The sequence below is a fragment of the Arachis ipaensis genome, chromosome B9 (assembly GCF_059453495.1).
Source record: "Arachis ipaensis isolate K30076 ecotype BB chromosome B9, ASM5945349v1, whole genome shotgun sequence".
NCBI lineage: Eukaryota > Viridiplantae > Streptophyta > Magnoliopsida > Fabales > Fabaceae > Arachis > Arachis ipaensis.
In genome coordinates, this window is record NC_142444.1 from 17,431,920 (window position 1) to 17,459,018 (window position 27,099).

At 38.6% G+C, this 27,099-nt stretch overlaps 2 non-coding genes across 2 annotated transcripts; one reads left to right on the forward strand and one right to left on the reverse strand.

The window, feature by feature from the left end:
* Positions 1-10,999: 10,999 nt before the first annotated feature.
* LOC148543887 (small nucleolar RNA R71) lies at positions 11,000-11,107 on the forward strand. Its single transcript, XR_015901849.1, has one exon. It is a non-coding gene; the product is annotated as a small nucleolar RNA R71 (small nucleolar RNA).
* Positions 11,108-17,752: 6,645 nt separating this feature from the next.
* Positions 17,753-17,860, reverse strand: LOC148543888 (small nucleolar RNA R71). Its single transcript, XR_015901850.1, has one exon. It is a non-coding gene; the product is annotated as a small nucleolar RNA R71 (small nucleolar RNA).
* Between the last annotated feature and the right edge of the window lie 9,239 nt (positions 17,861-27,099).

Here is a 27,099-nt window from a genome sequence, read left to right on the forward strand (position 1 = left end):
ATTCTTACTATCAAAGTGGCGCAGTCGAAAGCGTGACATTCTAATAGTGAGGGTGTTACAATTTACCTATGCAGTTGGGGTAGTCTGTGAAATGTTTATCTCATTTGGCTTTACATGAGACCTCTTTGGCATTTTTTTTTTGTTTTTCCTAGCCTTGTTCTATATCACAAAAAGATTTATTACAGCCACATATGTTTACGAAGAATAACTCATTGTGAATACACAAATACATAACCCAAAATCTACACAACTAACAATATATTGGTCTAAAACAAAACAAAAAAAAAAAAAACTTACAAGATGGTCCATGTTAATAGGTTCAGGTTCTTCAACAGGTATGTTATTGGCACCATCACCAATACCAGCCACATTTTCTATAGGGGAAGGTGCATAAGCTACATTTTCAGTCATCACAATCAAAACTTTGCTAGCAGCTTTTGCCTTTTTCTTTTTTGGTTGTCAGTCGGGTTTAGCTGGTGCTCCTTTGCATGTTTTATAGTAATGCCCCTTCTTCCTGCATTTGCTACATATTACCTGAAAAGTTCTTCTCACCATGTCGCCACTCACTGGGGGAGGGGGAGGGTGCACTGGATTCAGTCCGACGTTTCTTTGGATGACCAGCTGGTCTTACTATCCTAGGAGGTTGTGGTTTTGGATGGCCTGTCTTCTCCCAAAATTCTTCGCTGTTAACTTGATTTACACACAAGTCATATGTTTTTCTCACAGCATCCATGGTGAGATAAAAGCTACAAAGTCTTTGACATCCTTGATCCTCAGTCTAGAGATAGCAGCAACTACATGAACACATGGCATCCCTAGACAACAACAACAAAAGCACGAATATGATGTGCCAAAAATAGTGGAAATAATAAGCCAAGAAATAACAATTAATGTTTACCTGTCAACTACCATGCATTGCAAGTGCATGTATGTTGTTGAATATTGACTCCCAATTTGTGTTTTTCCCTAGTAACTTCAAACAGAATCTGATGTCAGGGCATCTTGGCTAGTTTTACAAGCCATTTTGAGTATGTTTTAGGTTAGTTTTATGCATTTTCTTAGGCAATAAGCAAGCATTTGGATGAGTTATGCATTCATGTCTTGATTCAATCAAATATTTTGAATTTTAAACAATTTCATGAGAATAATGCAAGGATTAATTGATGCAATGAATGATACATTATCTTATGATTGGAGCAAGGCTTTGATGCAATTGTTTGATTGATTTCAGATAAGAAGGAAGCAGGAGAAGAGCCACGTTAGTGGCCAAATTAGTGCCACTAACGTGGGCACTAACGTGGACAAGGCAAGGAGAAGGACCGTTAGTAGTAATGTTAGTGCCACTAACGTCATCAAAGGGTATGCTCAAAAGAGGAAAGCCACATTAGTGCCACTAACGTGGGAAAAAGAAGGAGAAGGACTGTTAGTGGCAACATTAGTGCCACTAACGTAAGCGAAGATGTGCTCAAGGGAAGAATAAGCCACGTTAGTGGCCAAGTTAGTGCCACTAACGTGGCCATTAATGTGGGAAGCTCAAGGAAGTGGCGTTAGTGGTGGCATTGATACCATTAACGTCATCGAACGATGAAGCAAAGGCAAGGATTGAGTGGCGTTAGTGGCCACATTAGTGCCACTAACGCCACCATTAACATGGGCTTAGGCAAGGTGTGGCGTTAGTGACCACGTTAGTGCCACTAACGCCAGGAGTAACGTGGATTCAAGGGGTTTTAGGACGTTAGTGACCACGTTGGTGTCACTAACGTCTTCGAGCCAGGAAATTACACATAACATTACTCACACTAATGGCCTAACTAACGTGACTACTGCCTCAACTGAACTCTTCCAGCAAGCTGAGCAAAGCCCAATGAGTTTGTTAACTGCTTCAACTAAGGACAAGGGCCCACATCCAGAGACTTCAAGACTCAACTAAGGATAAGAGAAATGGTATATATAGGAGTAGTTTTGAACTAGAGAGGAATTGGAACCTGGAGGGGATCCAGATTTGTAAACACTCATAATTTACTCTTCTTTATAATTAGTTGCTTTCCCATGCATTTTACATTTCAATTTCCATTTCCCAGAGCCATGATCAACTAAACCCCACTTCATTGGAGGAGGGAGCTCTGTTGTAATTCAATGGATCAATAATAGTTCTTATTGTTCTTTTTCTATTCATTCTCTTTGATTTGCTTGAAAACTTTTGATCTTCATCCAATTGAGCAATTGTCTCGGAAGAGAAATTGTTCATACTTGGATTTCCTCAAAACCTTGGAAGAGGAATGAGGAAATCATGCTAGAAACGCTTTCTCATGTTGGACTAGATTGGGGGTTGGACGGATATAGTGACATATAATCCTCCCGATGCTTTGATCTAGAAAAACATGTGGTATAATCAGTGATCGTACTTCATCTCTTCCCATGAGCAATTAGATCAAGGAATTGGGCAATTGTTCAAACTTAGAGAAATTGAATTGCCAAGGAATTGAGATTTAATCACCTAAGATTACCAAGAGATCAATGAGTTTAATGGATTAAGGAAGAGATGAGAATGAACTTGATTTGGAGAATGCAACATCTCCTGAACCCAATGAACTTCCCTATTCTTATTTTCCCATTCTCTATATTTTGCTTACTTTAATGTTCATCACCCCCATTCCCATCTAATTTCCTGCAATTTACTTTCTGTAATTTACTTTCTGCAATTTACATTCAACTATTTACCTTTTCGTCATTTACAATTCTTGCTATTTACGTTTCCTGAAATTTAAAATTTTGCAAATCTCAATTCAATTCTGTTTAGTTCAACTAGACCATTCCTCTAATTAAAGTTGCTCAACCAATCAATCCCTGTGGGATTCGACCTCACTCTACTGTGAGTTTTTACTTGACAACAAATTCGGTATACTTGCCGAAGGAAATTTGTTGAGATACAAATTTTCCGTATCAATTTTATGGCGCCGTTGCCGGGGATTGATTTTGCATTGACAATGATTAAATCAGAGGATAACTAGATTGAACATCTTTCTTTTCTTTTGTTGTTTAGTTTAATTTCAGTTTGATTACTTTCATTTTAGCAATTTCAATTACTTTTCATTGTTTATTTACATACTTGCACACTAATCCACTAAATGTTTGACAAATTGCACCAATCACTCTAACCACAATTCTTAACAGAGTGATTCCTCCACTTGCTTTCTTTTGTTTTTGGCTGTGTGTATGACAGGTAGAAGAAGGGGAGCTACAACCTCTTTTGAATCTGAACCTGAGAGGACATTTCTTAGACTAAGGAGGGAAGCAAGAGGAAAGAAGGTTATTGGTGAAGAAGAAGAGGAGGAGGATCTGGATATAGATATAGCTGATGATATGAACAACCATCATGGAGAAGGTATGGGAAATCATGTTGGAGAGGGTGCTGGCAATCATGTTGTGTAGGAGAGAAGAGTTTTAGGCTCTTTCATCAACCCAAACCCAGGAAATTGTGGAAGTAGCATTCTAAAACCAACCATTCACGCCAACAACTTTGACACCTATAGATTGCTCTTGTTCCCCTTTTCTCTTAGGGACAAAGCATCTAAGTGGCTTGAATCCTTTCCTAAAGAGAGTCTGACCACCTGGGAGGATGTTGTCAATAAGTTTCTAACAAAGTTTTACCCTCTACAGAGGATAATCAAGCTGAGAACGGAGGTGCAAACCTTCAGATAGCTAGATGGAGAAACCTTATATGAAGCCTGGGAAAGATATAAGGAGCTAACAAGAAGATGCTCCCCTAATATGTTCAACGAATTGGTACAGCTGCACATTTTCTATGAAGGTCTTTCTAGAGAAGCAAAGAAGGCCCTGGACCATTCTTTAGGAGGCTCTCTCAATGCCAAAAAGACCATAGAAGAGGCCATAGATATCATTGAAACAGTGGCTAATAATGAGTACTTCTATGCCTCAGATAGGAGCACCAACAGAGGAGTGATGGAGCTGAGTCATATGGATACATCGCTAGCTCAGAACAAGTTGATTACCAAACAATTGGCAGATCTCACCAAGCAGATGGAGAAAAATCAGGTTGCAGCAGTCAATAATCAACCACCAGCTCAAGAGGGGGTGAACACAGAGGAAGGATGTGATTGGGAACAGGCCAATTATGTTAAAAACTCATCAAGACAATCCTATGATCCACACTCCAAAACATACAATCCTGGTTGGAAGAACCACCCAAACTTTGGGTGGGGAAGCCAGCAAAACCAAACCCAAGACCATAGGCCTCAAAACTCCAATCATTACAACAATTCCACTTATCAACACCCCAACCAAAGACCATATCAAGCCCCACATAACACTTCCTTCCAACCTCCATATCAAACACAAAATAGCCATCCTCAACCTCCACTTCCCAACCTACCATCACATTCATCATCTGAGGATAGAATCTCCTGGATTGAGGCTTTGCTTGAAGAACTTTGCAAGGAGTCTAGGGACATGAGAAATTTCAAGGAGGAAGTGAGATCCAATATGCAAAACCAGAGGGCTGCCATTAAGAAGTGGTGCGCAGAAATCGTGACGGTTCATTCCTTGGTAACGGCGCTAAAAACTTAATACGCACGTTCATAATCTTAGTTCTTTGTCACAACTTCGCACAACTAACCAGCAAGTGTACTGGGTCGTCCAAGTAATAAACCTTACGTGAGTAAGGGTCGATCCCACGGAGATTGTCGGCTTGAAGCAAGCTATGGTCATCTTGCAAATCTCAGTCAGGCAAATTCATATGGTTATGGATATTTGATAATTAAAATATAAATAAAACATAAATTAAAGATAGAGATACTTATGTAAATCATTGGTGAGAGTTTCAGATAAGCGTATGAAGATGCTTGTTCCTCCTGAACCTCTGCTTTCCTATTGTCTTCATCCAATCATTCATACTCCTTTCTATGGCAAGATGTATGTTAGGCGTCACCGTTGTCAATGGCTACATCCTGTCCTCTCAGTGAAAATGGTCCAATGTGCTGTCACTACATGAATAATCATCTGTCGGTTCTCGATCATACTGGAATAGGATCCATTGATCCTTTTTGCGTCTGTCACTACGCCCAGCACTCGCGAGTTTGAAGCTCTTCGCAGCCATCCCTTCCCAGATCCTACTCGAAATACCACAGACAAGGTTTAGACTTTTCAGATCTCAAGAATGGCCGTCCATGGATTCTAACTTATACCACGAAGACTCTGATTAAGGAATCCCAGAGATATTCATTCAATCTAAGGTAGAACGGAAGTGGTTGTCAGGCACGTGTTCATAGGTTGGGAATGATGATGACTGTCACGATCATCACATTCATATTGAAGTGCGAATGAATATCTTAGAATCGGAATAAGCTTGAATTGAATAAAAAAACAATAGTACTTTGTATTAATTCATGAGGAACAGCAGAGCTCCACACCTTAATCTATGGTGTGTAGAAACTCTACCATTGAAAATACATAAGAACAAAGTCTAGGCATGGCCGAATGGCCAGCCCCCAAAACATGATCAAAGGATCAAAAGATAATCCAAAGATGTAAATACAATAGTAAAAAATCCTATTTATACTAACTAGTTACTAGGGTTTACAGAAATGAGTAAATGATGCAGAAATCCACTTCTGGGGCCCACTTGGTGTGTGCTTGGGCTGAGCATTGAGCTTTACACGTGTAAAGGCTTCTCTTGGAGTTGAACTCCAGTTTGTAACCTGTTTCTGGCATTTAACTCCACTTTGCAACCTGTTTCTGGCGTTTAACTCAGAATGCAACATGGAACTGGCGTTGAACGCCAGTTTGCGTCGTCTAAACTCGGGCAAAGTATGGACTATTATATATTGCTGGAAAGCCCTGGATGTCTACTTTCCAACGCAATTGAGAGCGCACCATTTGAAGTTCCATAGCTCCAGAAAATCCACTTTGAGTGCAGGAAGGTCAGAATCTAACAGCATCTGCAGTCCTTCTTCAACCTCTGAATCTGATTTTTGCTCAAGTCCCTCAATTTCAGCCAGAAAATACCTGAAATCACAAAAAAACACACAAACTCATAGTAAAGTCCAGAAATATGATTTTTATTTAAAAACTAATAAAAATATACTAAAAACTAACTAAATCATACTGAAAATTATGTAAAAACAATGCTAAAAAGTGTATAAATTATCCGCTCATCACAACACCTAACTTAAATTGTTGCTTGTCCCCAAGCAACTGAAAATCAAATAGAATAAAAAGAAGAAAATATACTATAAATTCCAAAATATCAATGAAACTTAGCTCCAATCAGATGAGCGGGACTAGTAGTTTTTTGCCTCTTGAATAGTTTTGGCATATCACTTTATCCATTGAGGTTCAGAATGATTGGCATCTTTAGGAACTCAGAATTCAGATAGTGTTATTGATTCTCCTAGTTCAGTATGTTGATTCTTGAACACAGCTACTTTATGAGTCTTGGCCGTGACCCTAAGCACTTTGTTTTCCAGTATTACCACCGGATACATAAATGCCACAGACACATAACTGGGTGAACCTTTTCAGATTGTGACTTAGCTTTGCTAAAGTCCCCAATTAGAGGTGTCCAGGGTTCTTAAGCACACTCTTTTTTTTTGCTTTGGACCTCGACTTTAACCGCTCAGTCTCAAGCTTTTGGCTTGACACCTTCACGCCACAAGCACATGGTTAGGGACAGCTTGGTTTAGCCGCTTAGGCCATGATTTTATTCCTTTAGGCCCTCCTATCCACTGATGCTCAAAGCCTTGGATCCTTTTTATTACCCTTGCCTTTTGATTTTAAGGGCTATTGGCTTTTTGCTCTTGCCTTTTGGTTTAAAGAGCTTTTAGCTTTTTCTGCTTGCTTTTTTTGTTTTTTCTATTTTTTTCGCCATTTTTCTTTTCTCTTTTTTTTTTCACAAGCTTTTGTATTCACTGCTTTTTCTTGCTTCAAGAATCATTTTTATGATTTTTTAGATTATCAAATAATATGTCTCCTTTTCATCATTCTTTCAAGAGCCAACATATTTAACATTCATAAACAACAATTTCAAAAGACATATGCACTGTTCAAGCATTCATTCAAAAAATAAAAAGTATTGTCACCACATCAAAATAACTAAACTAGTTTCAAGGATGAATTCGAAACCATGTACTTCTTGTTCTTTTGTAATTAAAGCATTTTTCATTTAAGAGAGGTGATTGATTCATAGGACATTCATAACTTTAAGACATAGATAATTAAACACTAATGATCATATAGTAAAGACACAAACATAAATAAAACATAAGGCTCAAACCGAAAAACAGTAAAATAGATAGACAAGGAGATTAAGGAGTGAGTCCACCTTAGTGAGGGTGGCGTCTTCCTCTTCTTGAAGAACCAATGGTGCTTTTGAGCTCCTCTATGTCTCTTCCTTGCCTTTGTTGCTCCTCCCTCATAGCTCTTTGATCTTCTCTTATTTCATGAAGGATGATGGAGTACTTTTGATGTTCCACCCTTAGTTGTCCCATGTTGGAACTTAATTCTCCTAGGGAGGTATTGATTTGCTCCCAATAGTTTTGTGGAGGAAAGTGCATCCCTTGAGGCATCTCAGGGATTTCATGGTGGGGAATTTCCTCATGCTCTTGTTGAGGTCCATGATCTCTTATTTGCTCCATCCTTTTCTTAGTGATGGGCTTGTCCTCTTCAATGAGGATGTCTCCCTCTATGTCAATTCCAGCCGAATTGCAGAGGTGGCATATGAGGTGAGGAAAGGCTAACCTTGCCCAAGTGGAAGACTTGTCAGCCACTTTGTAAAGTTCTTGAGGTATAATCTCATGAACTTCTACCTCCTCTCCAATCATGATACTATGAATCATGATGGCCCCGTCTATAGTAACTTCAAACCGGTTACTAGTAGGAATGATTGAGCGTTGAATGAACTCTAGCCATCCCCTAGCCACTGGTTTGAGGTCATGCCTTCTTAGTTGAACCGGCTTGCCTCTTGAATCAATTTTCCATTGAGCTCCTTCCTCACATATGTCTATGAGGACTTGGTCCAACCTTTGATCAAAGTTGACCCTTCTTGTGTAGGGGCGTGCGTTCTCTTCCATCATTGGCAAGTTGAACGCCAGCCTTACATTTTTCGGACTGAAATCTAAGTATTTCCTCCGAACCATGGTGAGCTAATGCTTTGGATTCGGTTCACACTTTGATCATGGTTCCTAGTGATCCATGCGTTTGCATAGAACTCTTGGACCATTAAGATCCCGACTTGTTGAATGGGGTAGGTGAGAACTTCCCAACCTCTTCTTTGGATCTCATGTCGGATCTCCGGATACTCATTCTTTTTGAGCTTGAAAGGAACCTCAGGGATCACTTTCTTCTTAGCCACAACTTCATAGAAGTGGTCTTGATGGACCTTTGAGATGAATCTCTCCATCTCCCATGACTCAGAGGTGGAAGCAATTGCCTTCCCTTTCCTCTTTCTAGAGGTTTCTCTGGCCTTAAGTGCCATAAATGGTTATGGAAAAATAAAAAGCTATGCTTTTACCATACCAAACTTAAAATGTTTTCTCGTCCCGGAACAAAAGAAGAAAGAAAGTAGTGGTAGAAGAAGAAGAATCAAGGATATGGAGGGAGAAGGTGTATTCGGCCAAGGGTAAGAAGAGAGGGTTGTGTTGTGTGAAAATGAAGAAGGAATGAGGGGTTTATATAGGAGTGGGGGAGGGTTTAGGGTTCGGCCATTAGGGTTGGATTTGGGAGGGAAAAGAGTTTGAATTTTGGAGGTAGGTGGGGTTTATGGGGAAGAGAGGATGGATGTGAGTGGTGAAGAGGTGATGGGAAAGAGTGATTGAGGTGATTGGTGAAGGGTATTTGGGGAAGAGAGTTATGAAAAGGTGTGAAGAAGAGAGAAGAAAATGTGGGGATCCTGTGGGGTCCACAGATCTTGAGGGAATCCTGTGGGGTCTACAGATCCTGAGGGGATCCTGTGGGGTCCACAGATCAAGTGGGGTCAAGGACTTAGCATCCCTGCTCCAATTAGGCGTGTAAAACGCCCTTCCTGTGCAATCCTGGCGTTTAACGCCAGACTGCTGCTTGTTTCTGGCGTTAAATGCCACCTTGGTGCTTGTTTCTGGCGTTAAACGCCAGACAGATGCTTGTTTCTGGCGTTTAAACGCCAGACTGCTCTCCTCTAGGGTGTGCTATTTTTAATGATATTTTTCATTCTGTTTTTTTTTATTTTTCAGTAGTTTTTGTGACTCCACATGATCATCAACCTAAAGAAAACATAAAATAACAATAGAAAATAAATAAATATAATTAGATAACATTGGGTTGCCTCCCAATAAGCACTTCTTTAATGTCAATAGCTTGACAGTGAGCTCTCATGGAGCCTCACAGATGTTCAGAGTAAGGTTGGAACCTCCCAACACCAAACTTAGTGTTTTGACTGTGGGGGCTTTGGTTGACTCTGCAGTGAGAGAAGCTTTTCATGCTTCCTCTCCATGGTTACAGAAGGAGATCCTTGAGTTTTAAACACAAGGTTATCCTCATTCAGTTGAAGGACTAACTCTCCTCTGTCCACATCAATCACAGCTCTTGCTGTGGCTAGGAAGGGTCTTCCAAGGATGATGAATTCATCATCTTCCTTCCCAGTGTCTAGGATTATGAAATCAGCAGGGATGTAAAGGCCTTTAACCTTTACTAACACGTCCTCTACTTGTCCATAAGACTGTTTTCTTGAGTTGTCTGCCATCTCTAATGAGATTCTGGCAGCTTGCAACTCAAAGATCCCAAGTTTCTCCATTACAGAGAGTGGCATTAAGTTTATTCCTGACCCCAGGTCACACAGAGCCTTCTCAAAGGTCATGGTGTCTATGGTACATGGTATTAAGAATTTGCCAGGATCCTGTTTCTTTTGAGGTAATTTCTGCCTGTCCAATGAATTTAGTTCATTGGTGAGCAAGGAAGATTCATCTTCCCAAGTCTCATTACCAAATAATTTGGCATTCAGCTTCATGATTGCACCAAGGTACTTAGCAACTTGCTCTTCAGTAATTTCTTCATCTTCTTCAGAGGAAGAATACTCATCAGAGCTCATGAAGGGCAGAAGGAGGTTCAATGGAATCTCTATGGTCTCTAGATGAGCCTTAGATTCCTTTGGTTCCTCAAAGGGAAACTCCTTATTGGTCACTGGATGTCCCAGGAGGTCTTCCTCACTAGGATTCACGTCCTCCTCTTCCCTTGTAGGTTCGGCCATGATGGTCAAATCAATGGCCTTGCACTCTCTCTTTGGATTTTCTTCTGTATTGCTTGGGAGAGTACTAGGAGGAGTTTCAGTGACTCTTTTACTCAGCTGGCCCACTTGTGCCTCTAAATTTCTAATGGAGGATCTTGTTTCCTTCATAAAACTTACAGTGGCCTTAGATAGATCAGAGACTATATTTGCTAAGCTAGATGGATTCTGCTTAGAGTTCTCTGTCTGTTGCTGAGTGGATGATGGAAAAGGCTTGCTATTGCTAAACCTATTTCTTCCACCATTATTAAAGCCTTGTTGAGGCTTTTGTTGATCCTTCTATGAGAAATTTGGATGATTTCTCCATGAGGGATTATAGGTGTTTCCATAGGGTTCACCTATGTAATTCACCTCTGCTATTACAGGGTTCTCAGGATCATAAGCTTCTTCTTCAGAAGATGCCTCTTTAGTACTGTTGGATGATTCCTTCAATCCATTCAGACTCTGAGAGACCATATTGACTTGCTGAGTCAATAATTTATTTTGAGCCAATATGGCATTCAGAGTATCAATTTCAAGAACTCCGTTCCTCTGAGGCGTCCCATTACTCACAGGATTCCTTTCAGAAGTGTACATGAACTGGTTATTTGCAACCATGTCAATGAGTTCTTGAGCTTCTGCATGCGTTTTCTTTAGGTGAATGGATCCACCTGCAGAATGGTCCAATGACATCTTTGATAATTCAGACAGACCATCATAGAATATATCCAGGATGGTCCATTCTGAAAGCATGTCAGAAGGACACTTTTTGGTCAGTTCCTTGTATCTCTCCCAAGCTTCATAGAGGGATTCACCTTCTTTCTGTCTGAAGGTTTGAACATCCACTCTAAGCTTACTAAGCTTTTGAGGAGGAAAGAACTTGGCTAAGAAAGCCGTAACCAGCTTATCCCAAGAGTTCAGGCTATCTTTAGGTTGAGAGTCCAACCATATTCTAGCTCTGTCTCTTATAGCAAACGGAAAAAGCATAAGCCTGTAGACCTCGGGATCAACCCCATTGGTCTTAACAGTATCACAGATCTGCAAGAATTCTGTTAAGAACTGAAAGGGATCTTCGGATGGAAGTCCATAAAACTTGCAATTCTGTTGTATCAGAGAAACTAATTGAGGTTTCATCTCAAAATTGTTTACTCCAATGGCAGGGATTGAGATGCTTCTTCCATCTAGATTGGAATTAGGTGCAGTAAAGTTACCAAGCATCTTCCTTGCATTGTTATTATTTTTGGCCATGTCTCCTTCTTTTTCGAAAATTTCTGTCAGATTTTCTCCAGAGAGTTGTGCTTTAGCTTTCCTTAGCTTCCTCTTCAGAGTTCTTTCAGGTTCAGGATCAGCTTCAACAAGAATGTTCTTATCCTTGTTCCTGCTCATATGAAAAAGAAGAAAACAAAAAAGAAGAGGAATCCTCTATGTCACAGTATAAAGATTCTTTTATGTGAGTAGACGAAGAAAAGAAATTCGAACACATAAAGAGGGAGAGGGTTCGAACTTTTAAGAAGAAGAGTAGTGTTAGTAGATAAATAAATAATTAGAAGGGGGTGAGAGAGAAGAATTTTCAAAAATGAAATAAATTAAAAAAATTGTTTTTAATTTAAAATTAAAATTAAAATTCAAAAATTAAGAAAGGAAAATTGAATCAAATTAAATTAAATTTAAAATAATTAGTTAATTTAAAAAGGAATTTTGAAAAAAAAGGAAGGTGATTTTCGAAAATTAGAGAGAGAATTAATTAGGTAGTCTTGAAAAATATATGATTGAAACAAAAAGATAGGATTAGTTTGAAAAAGATTTGAAAATCAATTTTAAAAAGACAAGAAATTAGAAAAGAAGTTAGAAAAGATTTTGAAATTAATTTTTTAAAGGATGTGATTGAAACTTATTTTGAAAAAGAAATTTAAAAAGATTTGATTTTGAAAATTAAAGTTGATTACTTGACTAACAAGAAACAAAAAGATATGATTTTGAAATTTAAAGATTGAACCTTTCTTAATAGGCAAGTAACAACTTGAAATTTTTGAATCAATCACATTTAATTGTTAGTAAAGATTTTGAAATTATGAAACAAAATAAGAAAAAGATTTTTGAAAATCAATTTGAAATTTTCGAAAATATGAAAAAAAATGAAAAAGAATTGATTTTTGAAAAACATTTGAAAAATATAAGATTTTTAAATTGAAAATTTGATTTGACTCATAAGAAACAACTAGATTTTAAAAATTTTTGAAAAAGTCAACTCAAATTTTCAAATTTTATGAGAAGAAAAAGAGAAAGATATTTTTTTTATTTTTGAATTTTTAATGAAGAAAGAGAAAAACATGAAAAAGACTCAATGCATGAAAGTTTTGGATCAAAACAAATGATGCATGCAAGAACACTATGAATGTCAAGATGAACACCAAGAACACTTTGAATGTCAAGATGAACACCAAGAACTTATTTTTGAAAATTTTCAAGAAAAGAAAAACATGCAAGACACCAAACTTAGAAATTTTTTATTTTTAGACACTAAGAATGCAAGAATGCATATGAGAAACAAGAAAAGACAAAACATAAAAATGCAAAGATCAAACAAGAAGACTTACCAAGAACAACTTGAAGATCATGAAAAATGCAATGCATGAATTTTCGAAAAATGCAAGAAAGAGATAAGCATGCAATTGACACCAAACTTATGACTTGACACTAGATTCAAGCAAGAAACATCAAATTATTTTTTTGTTTTATGATTTTATTAATTTTTTTTTGGTTTTTTCGAAAATTATTTTAGGAAAAACGAAAAAGAAGAAATTTTTTTTGGTATTATTTTCGAAAATAAGAAATAAAAAAGCTTAAAAATAAAATAAAATTACCTAATCTGAGCAACAAGATGAACCGTCAGTTGTCCAAACTCGAACAATCCCCGGCAACGGCACCAAAAACTTGGTGCGCAGAAATCGTGACGGTTCATTCCTTAGTAACGGCGCTAAAAACTTAATACGCACGTTCATAATCTTAGTTCTTTGTCACAACTTCGCACAACTAACCAGCAAGTACACTGGGTCGTCCAAGTGATAAACCTTACGTGAGTAAGGGTTGATCCCACGGAGATTGTCGGCTTGAAGCAAGCTATGGTCATCTTGCAAATCTCAGTCAGGCAGATTCATATGGTTATGGATATTTGATAATTAAAATATAATTAAAATATAAATAAAATGTAAATTAAAGATAGAGGTACTTATGCAAATCATTGGTGAGAGTTTCAGATAAGCGTATGAAGATGCTTGTTCCTCCTGAACCTCTGCTTTTCTATTGTCTTCATCCAATCATTCATACTTCTTTCTATGGCAAGCTGTATGTTAGGCGTCACCGTTGTCAATGGCTACATCCTGTCCTCTCAGTGAAAATGGTCCAATGCGCTGTCACTGCATGGCTAATCATCTGTCAGTTCTCGATCATACTGGAATAGGATCCATTGATCCTTTTTGCGTCTGTCACTACGCCCAGCACTCGCGAGTTTGAAGCTCTTCGCAGCCATCCCTTCCCAGATCCTACTCGGAATACCACAGACAAGGTTTAGACTTTCCGGATCTCAAGAATGGCCGTCCATGGATTCTAACTTATACCATGAAGACTCTGATTAAGGAATCCCAGAGATATTCATTCAATCTAAGGTAGAATGGAAGTGGTTGTCAGGCACGCGTTCATAGGTTGGGAATGATTATGACTGTCACGATCATCACATTCATATTGAAGTGCGAATGAATATCTTAGAATCGGAATAAGCTTGAATTGAATAGAAAAACAATAGTACTTTGTATTAATTCATGAGGAACAACAGAGCTCCACACCTTAATCTATGGTGTGTAGAAACTCTACCGTTGAAAATACATAAGAACAAAGTTGATGAGCGGATAATTTTTTTGCATTGTTTTTACATAGTTTTCAGTATGATTTAGTTAGTTTTTAGTATATTTTTATTAGTTTTTAAATAAAAATCACATTTCTGGACTTTACTATGAGTTTGTGTGTTTTTCTGTAATTTCAGGTAATTTCTGGTTGAAATTGAGGGACTTGAGCAAAAATCAGATTCAGAGGTTGAAGAAGGACTGCAGATGCTGTTGGATTTTGACCTCCCTACACTCAAAGTAGATTTTCTGGAGCTACAGAACTCCAAATGGCACGCTCTCAATTGCGTTGGAAAGTACACATCCAGAGCTTTCCAGAAATATATAATAGTTCATACTTTGCCCGAGTTTAGATGACACAAATTGGCATTCAACGCTAGTTCCATGCTGCATTCTGGAGTTAAACGCTAGAAACAGGTTACAAAGTGGAGTTAAACGCCAGAAACAGGTTACAAACTGGCGTTCAACTCCAAGAGAAGCCTCTACACGTGTAAAGCTCAATGCTCAGCCCAAGCACACACCAAGTGGGCCCCGAAAGTGGATTTCTGCATCATTTACTTATCTCTGTAAACCCTAGTAACTAGTTTAGCATAAATAGGACTTTTTACTATTGTATTCAGATCTTCGGATCATCTTTTGATCATGTTTTGATGATTGAACCCTCCTTGGGAGGCTGGCCATTCGGCCATGCCTGGACCTTGTTCTTATGTATTTTCAACAGTAGAGTTTCTACACACCATAGATTAAGGTGTGGAGCTCTGCTGTTCCTCATGAATTAATACAAAGTATTATTATTTTTCTATTCAATTCAAGCTTATTCCGATTCTAAGATATTTATTCGCACCTCAATATGAATGTGATGATCGTGACAGTCATCATCATTCCCAACCTATAAACGCGTGCCTGACAACCACTTCCGTTCTACCTTAGATTGAATGAGTATCTCTGGGATTCCTTAATCAGAGTCTTCGTGGTATAAGTTAGAATCCATGGACGGCCATTCTTAAGATCCGGAAAGTCTAAATCTTGTCTGTGGTATTTCGAATAGGATCTGGGAAGGGATGGCTGCGACGAGCTTCAAACTCGCGAGTGCTGGGCGTAGTGACAGACGCAAAAGGATCAATGGATCCTATTCCAGTATGATCGAGAACCGACAGATGATTAGCCATGCAGTGACAGCGCATTGGACCATTTTCACTGAGAGGACAGGATGTAGCTATTGACAACGGCGATGCCTAACATACAGCTTGCCATAGAAAGGAGTATGAATGATTGGATGAAAACAGCAGGAAAGCAGAGGTTCAGGAGGAACAAGCATCTTCATACGCTTATTTGAAACTCTCACCAATGAATTACATAAGTGACCATAGCTTGCTTCAAGCCGACAATCTCCGTGGGATCGACCCTTACTCACGTAAGGTTTATTACTTGGACGACCCAGTGCACTTGCTGGTTAGTTGTGCGAAGTTGTGACAAAGAACTAAGATTATGAACGTGCGTATTAAGTTTTCAGCGTCGTTACCAAGGAATGAACCGTCACGATTTCCGCGCACCAAGTTTTTGGCGCCGTTGCCGGGGATTGTTCGAGTTTGGACAACTGACGGTTCATCTTGTTGCTCAGATTAGGTAATTTTATTTTAATTTTAAGCTTTTTATTTCTTACTTTCGAAAAATACAAAAAAAATATTTTTTTTCTTTTTCGTTGTTCCCAAAATAATTTTCGAAAAAATCCAAAATTTTTTTATAAAATCATAAAATCAAAAATATTTTGTGTTTCTTGTTTGAGTCTAGAGTCAAGTTTTAAGTTTGGTGTCAATTACATCTTTTTAATTTTCTAAATATTATTTTCGAAAATTCATGCATGTGTTCTTCATGATCTTCAAGTTGTTCTTGATAAGTCTTCTTGTTTGATCTTTAAAATTTCTTGTTTTGTGTCTTTTCTAGTTTTTCATATGCATTTTCAATTTGTTAGTGTCTTTTCTAGTTTTTCATATGCATCTTCAATTTGATAAGTCTTGATGTTCATCTTGATCTTCAAAGTGTTCTTGGTGTTCATCTTGATATTCATAAGTGTTCTTGCATATTTTTCTTGTTTTGATTCATAATTTACATGCATTGAGTCTTTTTGATGTTTTTCTCTCTCATCATTAAAAATTTAAAAATAAAAAAAATTATCTTTCCCTTTTTCTCTCATAAATTTTTGAAAATTTGAGTTGACTTTTTCAAAAATTTTTAAAATCTAGTTGTTTCTTATGAGTCAAATCAATTTTTCAATTTAAAAATTCTATCTTTTTCAAAAATCAAATCTTTTTCATTTTTCCTTTATAAATTTCGAAACTTTCAAAATTATTTTCAAAATCTTTTTCTTATTTTTATTTCATATTTTCGAAATTAATGCTAACAATTAATGTGATTGATTCAAAATTTTTAAGTTTGTTACTCGCCTAATAAGAAAGGTTCAATCTTTAAACTCTAGAATCATATCTTTTTAGTTTCTTGTTAGTCAAGTAATCAACTTTGATTTCAAAAATCAAATCTTTTCAAATTTCTTTTTCAAATCTTTTTCAAATTAAGTTTCAATCATATCTTTTTCAAAATCAATTTCAAAATCTTTTCTAACTTCTTATCTTTTCAAAATTAATTTTCAAATCTTTTTCAATTAATCCTATCCTTTTGTTTCAATCATATCTTTTTCAAAACTACCTAACTAATTCTCTCTCTCTAATTTTCGAAAATCACCTTCCCCTTTTTCTAAAATTTCCTTTTTAATTAACTATTTGTTTTAAATTTAATTTAATTTGATTTAATTTTCCTTGCTTAATTTTCAAATTTTTAATTTTAATTTTAAATTAAAAACAAAAGTATTTTTATTTTAATTTATTTAATTTTCGAAAATTCTTTTCTCTCATCTCCTTCTAATTATTTTATTTATCTACTAACACTCTTCTTTTTCTTAAAATTTCGAACCCTCTCCATCCTTCTGTGTTCGAATTTCTTTTCTTCTTCTACTCACATAAAGGAATCTCTATACTGTGACATAGAGGATTCCAAATTTTCTTTTTTGTTTTCTTCTTTTTCATATGAGCAGGAACAAGGATAAGAACATTCTTGTTGAAGCTGATCCTGAACCTGAAAGAACTCTGAAGAGGAAGCTAAAGCACAACTCTCTGGAGAAAATCTGACAGAAATTTTCGAAAAAGAAGGAGACATGGCCAAAAATAATAACAATGCAAGGAAGATGCTTGGTGACTTTACTGCACCTAATTCCAATCTACATGGAAGAAGCATCTCAATCCCTGCCATTGGAGCAAACAATTTTGAGATGAAACCTCAATTAGTTTCTCTGATACAACAGAATTGCAAGTTTTATGGACTTCCATCCGAAGATCCCTTTCAGTTCTTAACAGAATTCTTGCAAATCTGTGATACTGTTAAGACCAATGGGGTTGATCCCGAGGTCTACAGGCTTATGCTTTTTCTGTTTGCTATAAGAGACAGAGCTAGAATATGGTTGGACTCTCAACCTAAAAATAGCCTGAACTCTTGGGATAAGCTGGTCACGGCTTTCTTAGCCAAGTTCTTTCCTCCTCAAAAGCTTAGTAAGCTTAGAGTGGATGTTCAAACCTTCAGACAGAAAGAAGGTGAATCCCTCTATGAAGCTTGGGAGAGATACAAGGAACTGACCAAAAAGTGTCCTTCTGACATGCTTTCAGAATGGACCATCCTGGATATATTCTATGATGGTCTGTCTGAATTATCTAAATGTCATTGGACCATTCTGCAGGTGGATCCATTCACCTAAAGAAAACGCCTGCAGAAGCTCAAGAACTCATTGACATGGTTGCAAATAACCAGTTCATGTACACTTCTGAAAGGAATCCTATGAGTAATGGGATGCCTCAGAGGAACGGAGTTCTTGAAATTGATACTCTGAATGCCATATTGGCTCAGAATAAAATATTGACTCAGCAAGTCAATATGATCTCTCAGAGTCTGAATGGATTGAAGGAATCATCCAACAGTACTAAAGAGGCATCTTCTGAAGAAGAAGCTTATGATCCTGAGAACCCTGCAATAGCAGAGGTGAATTACATGGGTGAACCCTATGGAAACACATATAATCCCTCATGGAGAAATCATCCAAATTTCTCATGGAAGGATCAACAAAAGCCTCAACAAGGCTTTAATAATGGTGGAAGAAACAGGTTTAGCAATAGCAAGCCTTTTCCATCATCCACTCAGCAACAGACAGAGAATTCTGAGCAGAATCTATCTAGCTTAGCAAATATAGTCTCTGATCTATCTAAGGCCACTGTGAGTTTCATGAATGAAACAAGGTCCTCCATTAAAAATTTGGAGGCACAAGTGGGCCAGCTGAGTAAAAGAGTCACTGAAACTCCTCCTAGTACTCTCCCAAGCAATACAGAAGAGAATCCAAAGAGAGAGTGCAAGGCCATTGATTTGACCATCATGGCCGAACCTACAAGGGAAGAGGAGGACGTGAATCCTAGTGAGGAAGACCTCCTGGGACATCCAGTGACCAATAAGGAGTTCCCCTTTGAGGAACCAAAGAAATCTGAGGCTCATTTAGAGACCATAGAGATTCCATTGAACCTCCTTCTGCCCTTCATGAGCTCTGATGAGTATTCTTCCTCTGAAGAGGATGAAGAAATTACTGAAGAGCACGTTGCTAAGTACCTTGGTGCAATCATGAAGCTGAATGCCAAATTATTTGGTAATGAGACTTGGGAAGATGAATCTCCCTTGCTCACCAATGAACTGAATGCATTGGACAGGCAGAAATTACCTCAAAAGAAACAGGATCCTGGCAAATTCTTAATACCCTGTACCATAGGCACCATGACCTTTGAGAAGGCTCTGTGTGACCTGGGGTCAGGAATAAACTTAATGCCACTCTCTGTAATGGAGAAACTTGGGATCTTTGAGGTGCAAGCTGCTAGAATTTCATTAGAGAGGGCATACAACTCAAGAAAACAGGCTTATGGACAAGTAGATGACGTGTTAGTAAAGGTTGGAGGCCTTTACATCCCTGCTGATTTCATAATCCTAGACACTGGAAAGGATGAGGATGAATCAATCATCCTTGGAAGACCCTTCCTAGCCACAGCAAGAGCTGTGATTGATGTGGACAGAGGAGAGTTGGCCCTTCAACTGAATGAGGACAACCTTGTGTTTAAAACTAAAGGATCTCCTTCTGTAACCATGGAGAGGAAGCATGAAAAGCTTCTCTCACTGCAGAGTCAACCAAAGCCCCCACAGTCAAACTCTAAGTTTGGTGTTGGGAGGCCACAACCAAACTCTAAGTTTGGTGTTGAACCCCCACATTCAAACTCTAAGTTTGGTGTTGGGAGGTCCCAACAATGCTCTGAACATTTGTGAGGCTCCATGAGAGCTCACTGTCAAGCTATTGACATTAAAGAAGCGCTTGTTGGGAGGCAACCCAATGTTATTTAATTATATCTATTTTATTTTCCTTGTGTTATTTCGTGTTTTATTAGGTTGATGATCATGTGGAGTCACAAAAACTACTGAAAAATAAAAAAACAGAATGAAAAATAGCATTGAAAATAGCACACCCTGGAGGAGAGCAGTCTGGCATTTAAACGCCATAAACAAGCATCTGTCTGGCGTTTAACGCCAGAAACAGGCACCAAGCTGGCGTTTAACGCCAGAAACAAGCATCTACCTGGCGTTAAATGCCAGAAACAGGCTACATTTGGGCGTTTAACGCTAGAAACAAGCAGCAGTCTGGCGTTAAATGCCAGGATTGCACAACAAGGGCGTTTTACATGCCTAATTGGAGCAGGGATGTTAAGTCTTTGACCCCACTTGATCTATGGACCCCACATGATCCCCACCACTTCTTCTCTCCTCTTCACTCCTTTTCATAATTCTCTTCCCCAAATACCTCTTCACCACTCATATCCATCCTCTCTTCCCCATAAACCCCACCTACCTTCAAAATTCAAACTATTTTCCCTCCCAAACCCAACCCTAATGGCCGAACCCTAACTCCCATCCCACCCCTATATAAACCCCTCTTTCCTTCTTCATTTTCACACAACACAACCCTTTCTTCTTTCCTTGGCCGAATACACACCCCTCTCCCTCTCCTCCATTCTTCTTCTTCTTCTACTACTTTCTTTCTTCTTTTGCTCGGGGACGAGAAAACATTTTAAGTTTGGTGTGGTAAAAGCATAGCTTTTTATTTTTCCATAACCATATATGGCACCTAAGGCCAGAGAAACCTCTAGAAAGAGGAAAGGGAAGGCAATTGCTTCCACCTCTGAGTCATGAGAGATGGAGAGATTCATCTCAAAGGTCCATCAAGACCACTTCTATGAAGTTGTGGCCAAGAAGAAAGTGATCCCTGAGGTTCCTTTCAAGCTCAAAAAGAATGAGTATCCGGAGATCCGACATGAGATTCGAAAAAGAGGTTAGGAAGTTCTCACCAACCCCATTCAACAAGTCGGGATCTTAATGGTTCAAGAGTTCTATGCAAACACATGGATCACTAGGAACCATGATCAAAGTGTGAACCCGAATCCGAAGCATTGGCTTACCATGGTTTGGGGGAAATACTTAGATTTCAGTCCGGAAAATGTAAGGCTGGCGTTCAACTTACCAATGATGGAAGAGAACGCACGCCCCTACACAAGAAGGGTCAACTTTGATCAAAGGTTGGACCAAGTCCTCATAGACATATGTGAGGAAGGAGCTCAATGGAAAATTGACTCAAGAGGCAAGCCGGTTCAACTAAGAAGGCATGACCTCAAACCAGTGGCTAGGGGATGGCTAGAGTTCATTCAACGCTCAATCATTCCTACTAGTAACCGGTCTGAAGTTACTATAGACCGGGCCATCATGATCCATAGTATCATGATTGGAGAGGAGGTGGAAGTTCATGAGATTATACCTCAAGAACTTTACAAGGTGGCTGACAAGTCCCCCACTTGGGTAAGGTTAGCCTTTCCTCACCTCATATGCCACCTCTGCAATTCGGCTGGAATTGACATAGAGGGAGACATCCTCATTGAAGAGGACAAGCCCATCACTAAGAAAAGGATGGAGCAAACAAGAGATCATGGACCTCAACAAAAGTATGAGGAAATTCCTCACCATGAAATCCCTGAGATGCCTCAAGGGATGCACTTTCCTCCACAAAACTATTGGGAGCAAATCAACACCTCCCTAGGAGAGTTAAGTTCCAACATGGGACAACTAAGGATGGAGCACCAAGAGCACTCCATCATTCTCCATGAGATTAGAGAAGATCAAAGAGCTATGAGGGAGGAGCAACAAAGGCAAGGAAGAGACATAGAGGAGCTCAAAAGCACCATTGGTTCTTCAAGAAGAGGAAGACGCCACCCTCACTAAGGTGGACTCATTCCTTAATCTCCTTGTCTATTTATTTTACTGTTTTTCGATTTTTGAGCTTTATGTTTTATTTATGTTTGTGTCTTTACTATATGATCACTAGTGTCTAAGTGTCTATGCCTTAAAGTTATGAATGTCCTATGAATCCATCACCTTTCTTAAATGAAAAATGTTTTAAAAACAAAAGAACAAAAAGTACATGATTTCGAATTCATCCTTGAAATTAGTTTAATTATTTTGATGTGGTGACAATACTTTTTGTTTTCTAAATGAATGCTTGAACAGTGCATATGTCTTTTGATATTGTTGTTCATGAATGTTAAATATGTTGGCTCTTGAAAGAATGATGAAAAGGAGAAATGTTATTTGATAATCTGAAAAATCATAAAAATGATTCTTGAAACAAGAAAAAGCAGTGAATACAAAAGCTTGCAGAAAAAAAAAGAGAAAAAAATAGCGAAAAAAGAAAGAAAGAAAAAAAAAGTAAGCAGAAAAAGCAAAAAGCTCTTTAAACCAAAAGGCAAGAGCAAAAAGCCAATAGCCCTTAAAACCAAAAGGCAAGGGTAATAAAAAGGATCAAAGGCTTTGAGCATCAGTGGATAGGAGGGCCTAAAGGAATAAAATCCTGGCCTAAGCGGCTAAACCAAGCTGTCCCTAACCATGTGCTTGTGGCGTGAAGGTGTCAAATGAAAACTTGAGACTGAGCGGTTAAAGTCGAGATCCAAAGCAAAAAAAAAAAGTGTGCTTAAGAATCCTGGACACCTCTAATTGGGAACTTTAGCAAAGCTGAGTCACAATCTGAAAAGGTTCACCCATTTATGTGTCTGTGGCATTTATGTATCCGGTGGTAATACGGGAAAACAAAGTGCTTAGGGCCACGGCCAAGACTCATAAAGTAGCTGTGTTCAAGAATCAACATACTGTACTAGGAGAATCAATAACACTATCTGAATTCTGAGTTTCTATAGATGCCAATCATTCTGAACTTCAATGGATAAAGTGAGATGCCAAAACTATTCAAGAGGCAAAAAGCTACTAGTCCCGCTCATCTGATTGGAGCTAAGTTTCATTGATATTTTGGAGTTTATAGTATATTCTCTTCTTTTTATCCTATTTGATTTTCAGTTGCTTGGGGACAAGCAACAATTTAAGTTTGGTGTTGTGATGAGCGGATAATTTATACGCTTTTTGGCATTGTTTTTACATAGTTTTCAGTATGATTTAGTTAGTTTTTAGTATATTTTTATTAGTTTTTAAATAAAAATCACATTTCTGGACTTTACTATGAGTTTGTGTATTTTTCTATGATTTCAGGTAATTTCTGGCTGAAATTGAGGGACTTGAGCAAAAATCAGATTCAGAGGTTGAAGAAGGACTGCAGATGCTGTTGGATTCTGACCTCCCGGCACTCAAAGTTGATTTTCTGGAGCTACAAAACTTCAAATGGCACGCTCTCAATTGCGTTGGAAAGTAGACATCCAAGGCTTTCCAGAAATATATAATAGTCCATACTTTATCCGAGTTTAGATGACGCAAATTGGCGTTCAACGTCAGTTCCATGCTACATTCTGGAGTTAAACGTCAGAAACAGGTTGCAAAGTGGAGTTAAACGCCAGAAACAGGTTATAAACTGGCGTTCAACTCCAAGAGAAGCCTCTACACATGTAAAGCTCAATGCTCAGCCCAAGCACACACCAAGTGGGCCCCGGAAGTGGATTTCTGCATCATTTACTTATCTCTGTAAACCCTAGTAACTAGTTTAGCATAAATAGGACTTTTTACTATTGTATTCAGATCTTCGGATCATCTTTTGATCATGTTTTGATGATTGAACCCTCCTTGGGAGGCTGGCCATTCGGCCATGCCTGGACCTTGTTCTTATATATTTTCAACGGTAGAGTTTCTACACACCATAGATTAAGGTGTGGAGCTCTGCTGTTCCTCATGAATTAATACAAAGTATTATTATTTTTCTATTCAATTCAAGCTTATTCCGATTCTAAGATATTCATTCACACCTCAATATGAATGTGATGATCATGACAGTCATCATCATTCCTAACCTATGAACGCGTGCCTGACAACCACTTCCGTTCTACCTTAGATTGAATGAGTATCTCTAGGATTCCTTAATCAGAGTCTTCGTGGTATAAGTTAGAATCCATGGACGGCCATTCTTGAGATCCGGAAAGTCTAAATCTTGTCTGTGGTATTTCGAGTAGGATCTGGGAAGGGATGGCTGCGAGGAGCTTCAAACTCGCGAGTGCTGGGCGTAGTGATAGACGCAAAAGGATCAATGGATCCTATTCCAGTATGATCGAGAACCGACAGATGATTAGCCATGTAGTGACAGCGCATTGGACCATTTTCACTGAGAGGATATGATGTAGCCATTGACAACGGTGATGCCTAACATACAGCTTGCCATAGAAAGGAGTATGAATGATTGGATGAAGACAGCAAGAAAGCAGAGGTTCAGGAGGAACAAGCATCTTCATACGCTTATCTGAAACTCTCACCAATGAATTACATAAGTGACCATAGCTTGCTTCAAGCCGACAATCTCCGTGGGATCGACCCTTACTCATGTAAGGTTTATTACTTGGACGACCCAGTGCATTTGCTAGTTAGTTGTGCGAAGTTATGACAAAGAACTAAGATTATGAACGTGCGTATTAAGTTTTCAGCGTCGTTACCAAGGAATGAACCATCACGATTTCTGCGAACCAAAAGTCTTGGCATGGCCGAATGGCCAGCCCCCAAAATGTGATCAAAGGATCAAAAGATAATCTAAAGATGTAAATACAATAGTAAAAAGTCCTATTTATACTAACTAGTTACTAGGGTTTACAGAAATGAGTAAATGATGCAGAAATCCACTTCTGGGGCCCACTTGGTGTGTGCTTGGGCTGAGCATTGAGCTTTACACGTGTAGAGGCTTCTCTTGGAGTTGAACGCCAGTTTGTAACCCGTTTCTGGCGTTTAACTCCACTTTGCAACTTGTTTCTGGCGTTTAACTCTAGAATGCAACATGGAACTGGCGTTGAACGCCTGTTTGCGTCATCTAAACTCGGGCAAAGTATGGACTATTATATATTGCTGGAAAGCTCTGGATGTCTACTTTCCAACACAATTAAGAGCGCGCCATTTGGAGTTCTGTAGCTCCAGAAAATCTACTTTGAGTGCAGGAAGGTCAGAATCCAACAGCATCTGCAGTCCTTCTTCAACTTCTGAATCTGATTTTTGCTCAAGTCCCTCAATTTCAGTCAGAAAATACCTGAAATCACAGAAAAACACACAAACTCATAGTAAAGTCCAAAAATGTAATTTTTATTTAAAAACTAATAAAAATATACTAAAAACTAACTAAATCATACTGAAAACTATGTAAAAACAAGGTTAAAAAGCGTATAAATTATCCGCTCATCAAGAAGCTTGAGGCACAAGTTGGATATCTATCAAAGCAAATCCCTACCCACAATTCTCCTAGTAATACTATGGCAAACCCAAGGGAGGAATGCAAGGCCATTACGCTAAGGAGTGGGAAGAAAGTGAAGGAAGCCTCAAAGAAAACACAAGGGAAGGAAGTTGATGAAAGCATAAGTGACAACGAAGAAACAAAAGCACATACCTCCAACCCACCCCCAAGAAAAAGAAGTCCTGAGACCATATGTTCCAAAAGCTCCTTACCCTCAACGATTGAGGAAGAATGAAAAGGACAACCAATTCTCCAGATTCTTGGAGATTTTCAAGAAACTTCAAATTAACATCCTCTTTGCTGAAGCATTAGAGCAAATGTCACTCTATGCCAAGTTTCTGAAGGAATTAATGACCAAGAAAAAAGCTGGAGAAATGATGAAACAGTGGTGTTAATAGAGGAGTGCAGTGCTATCATTCAACACAAACTACCTCAGAAACTGAAGGACGCTAGGAGCTTCCAAATTCCTTGTGTTATAGGAGAAATCATGGTGGAAAAGGCCTTATGTGATTTGGGAGCCAGCATCAATTTGATGTCCTTAACAATGATGAACAGAATGAAGATTAAAGAAGCCAAACCAACAAGAATGGCTCTCTAATTAGCAGACAGATCATTCAAATTTTCCCATAGAGTGGTAGAAGACTTGTTGGTAAAGGTGGGAGACTTCATCTTTCTGGCAGACTTTGTGGTGTTGGATATGGAAGATGCCAAAGTTTTGATCATCCTTGAAAGACCATTTCTAGCAACAGCTAGAGCCATCATTGATGTCCAAAAAGGAGAATTGGTTCTTAGACTACATGATGAGAAAATGGTGTTCAATGTGTTTAAAGCCATGAGTTACCCAAAGGAATCACTGGGAGAATGCATGAGGTTGGATGCTGTTGAAGCTTCGGTACAAAAAGTCCTTGAAGAAGAAGAACTTGAGGAGGTGTTAGAAGAAGACCCCCCATCAAGCAGTGAGACTGCACCAACTCAACCAACAGATGTACTCATCCCAAGCCCATTAGAGGAGAAGAAGGAAGAGAAGGAAGCACCCAAACTTGAACTGAAAGCATTACCTCCCACTCTCAAATATGCATACTTGGGAAGTGATGAGAGCTACCCAGTGATCATCAATTCTGCTCTAAGTAAAGAGCAAGAGAAGGAGTTAATTAAAGTGCTACAAAAGCACCAAGATGCTATTAGCTGGACCCTTGCTGACTTGAAGGGGATAAGCCCTTCCATGTGCATGCATAAGATCCTGTTGGAAGATGATACCAAGCCCTTCATTCAACCCCAAAGAAGGTTGAACCCGATCATGAAAGAGGTGGTACAAAAGGAGGTAATGAAGCTATGGCAGGCAGGGGTGATTTACCCAATTTCGGACAGCCTATGGGTGAGCCCTGTCCAAGTAGTTCTGAAGAAAGGAGGTATCACTGTGGTGCCTAATGAGAGGAATGAACTCATCCCTACAAGAACTGTCACGGGATGAAGAATGTGCATTGACTACAGAAAGCTCAATGAGGCTACAAGAAAGAACCATTTTCCAATTTCCTTCATGGACCAGATGTTGGAGAGACTTGCAGGGCATGCATACTATTGCTTCCTAGATGGTTACTCAGGCTACAACCAGATTGTAGTTGACCCAAAGGACCAGGAGAAAACATCTTTTACTTGCCCATATGGGGTCTTTGCTTATAGACGCATGCCCTTTGGATTGTGCAATGCACCTGCCACTTTCCAAAGATGCATGTCTATCTTTTCAAACATGAATGAAAATTTCATTGAGGTTTTTATGGACGATTTTTCAGTGTTTGGTGATTCTTTCCCTAGTTGCTTACACCATCTTGCCTTTGTGCTAAAGAGATGTCAATAGACTAACCTAGTTTTAAACTGGGAGAAATGCCATTTTATGGTAACGGAAGGGATAGTCCTTGGCCACAAAATCTCTAATAAAGGCATAGAGGTGGATAGAGCTAAGGTGGAAATAATTGAGAAATTACCTCCACCCAATAATGTTAAAGCAATTAAGAGCTTCCTGGGACATGCTAGGTTTTACAGAAGGTTCATTAGAGATTTTTCAAAAATTGCCA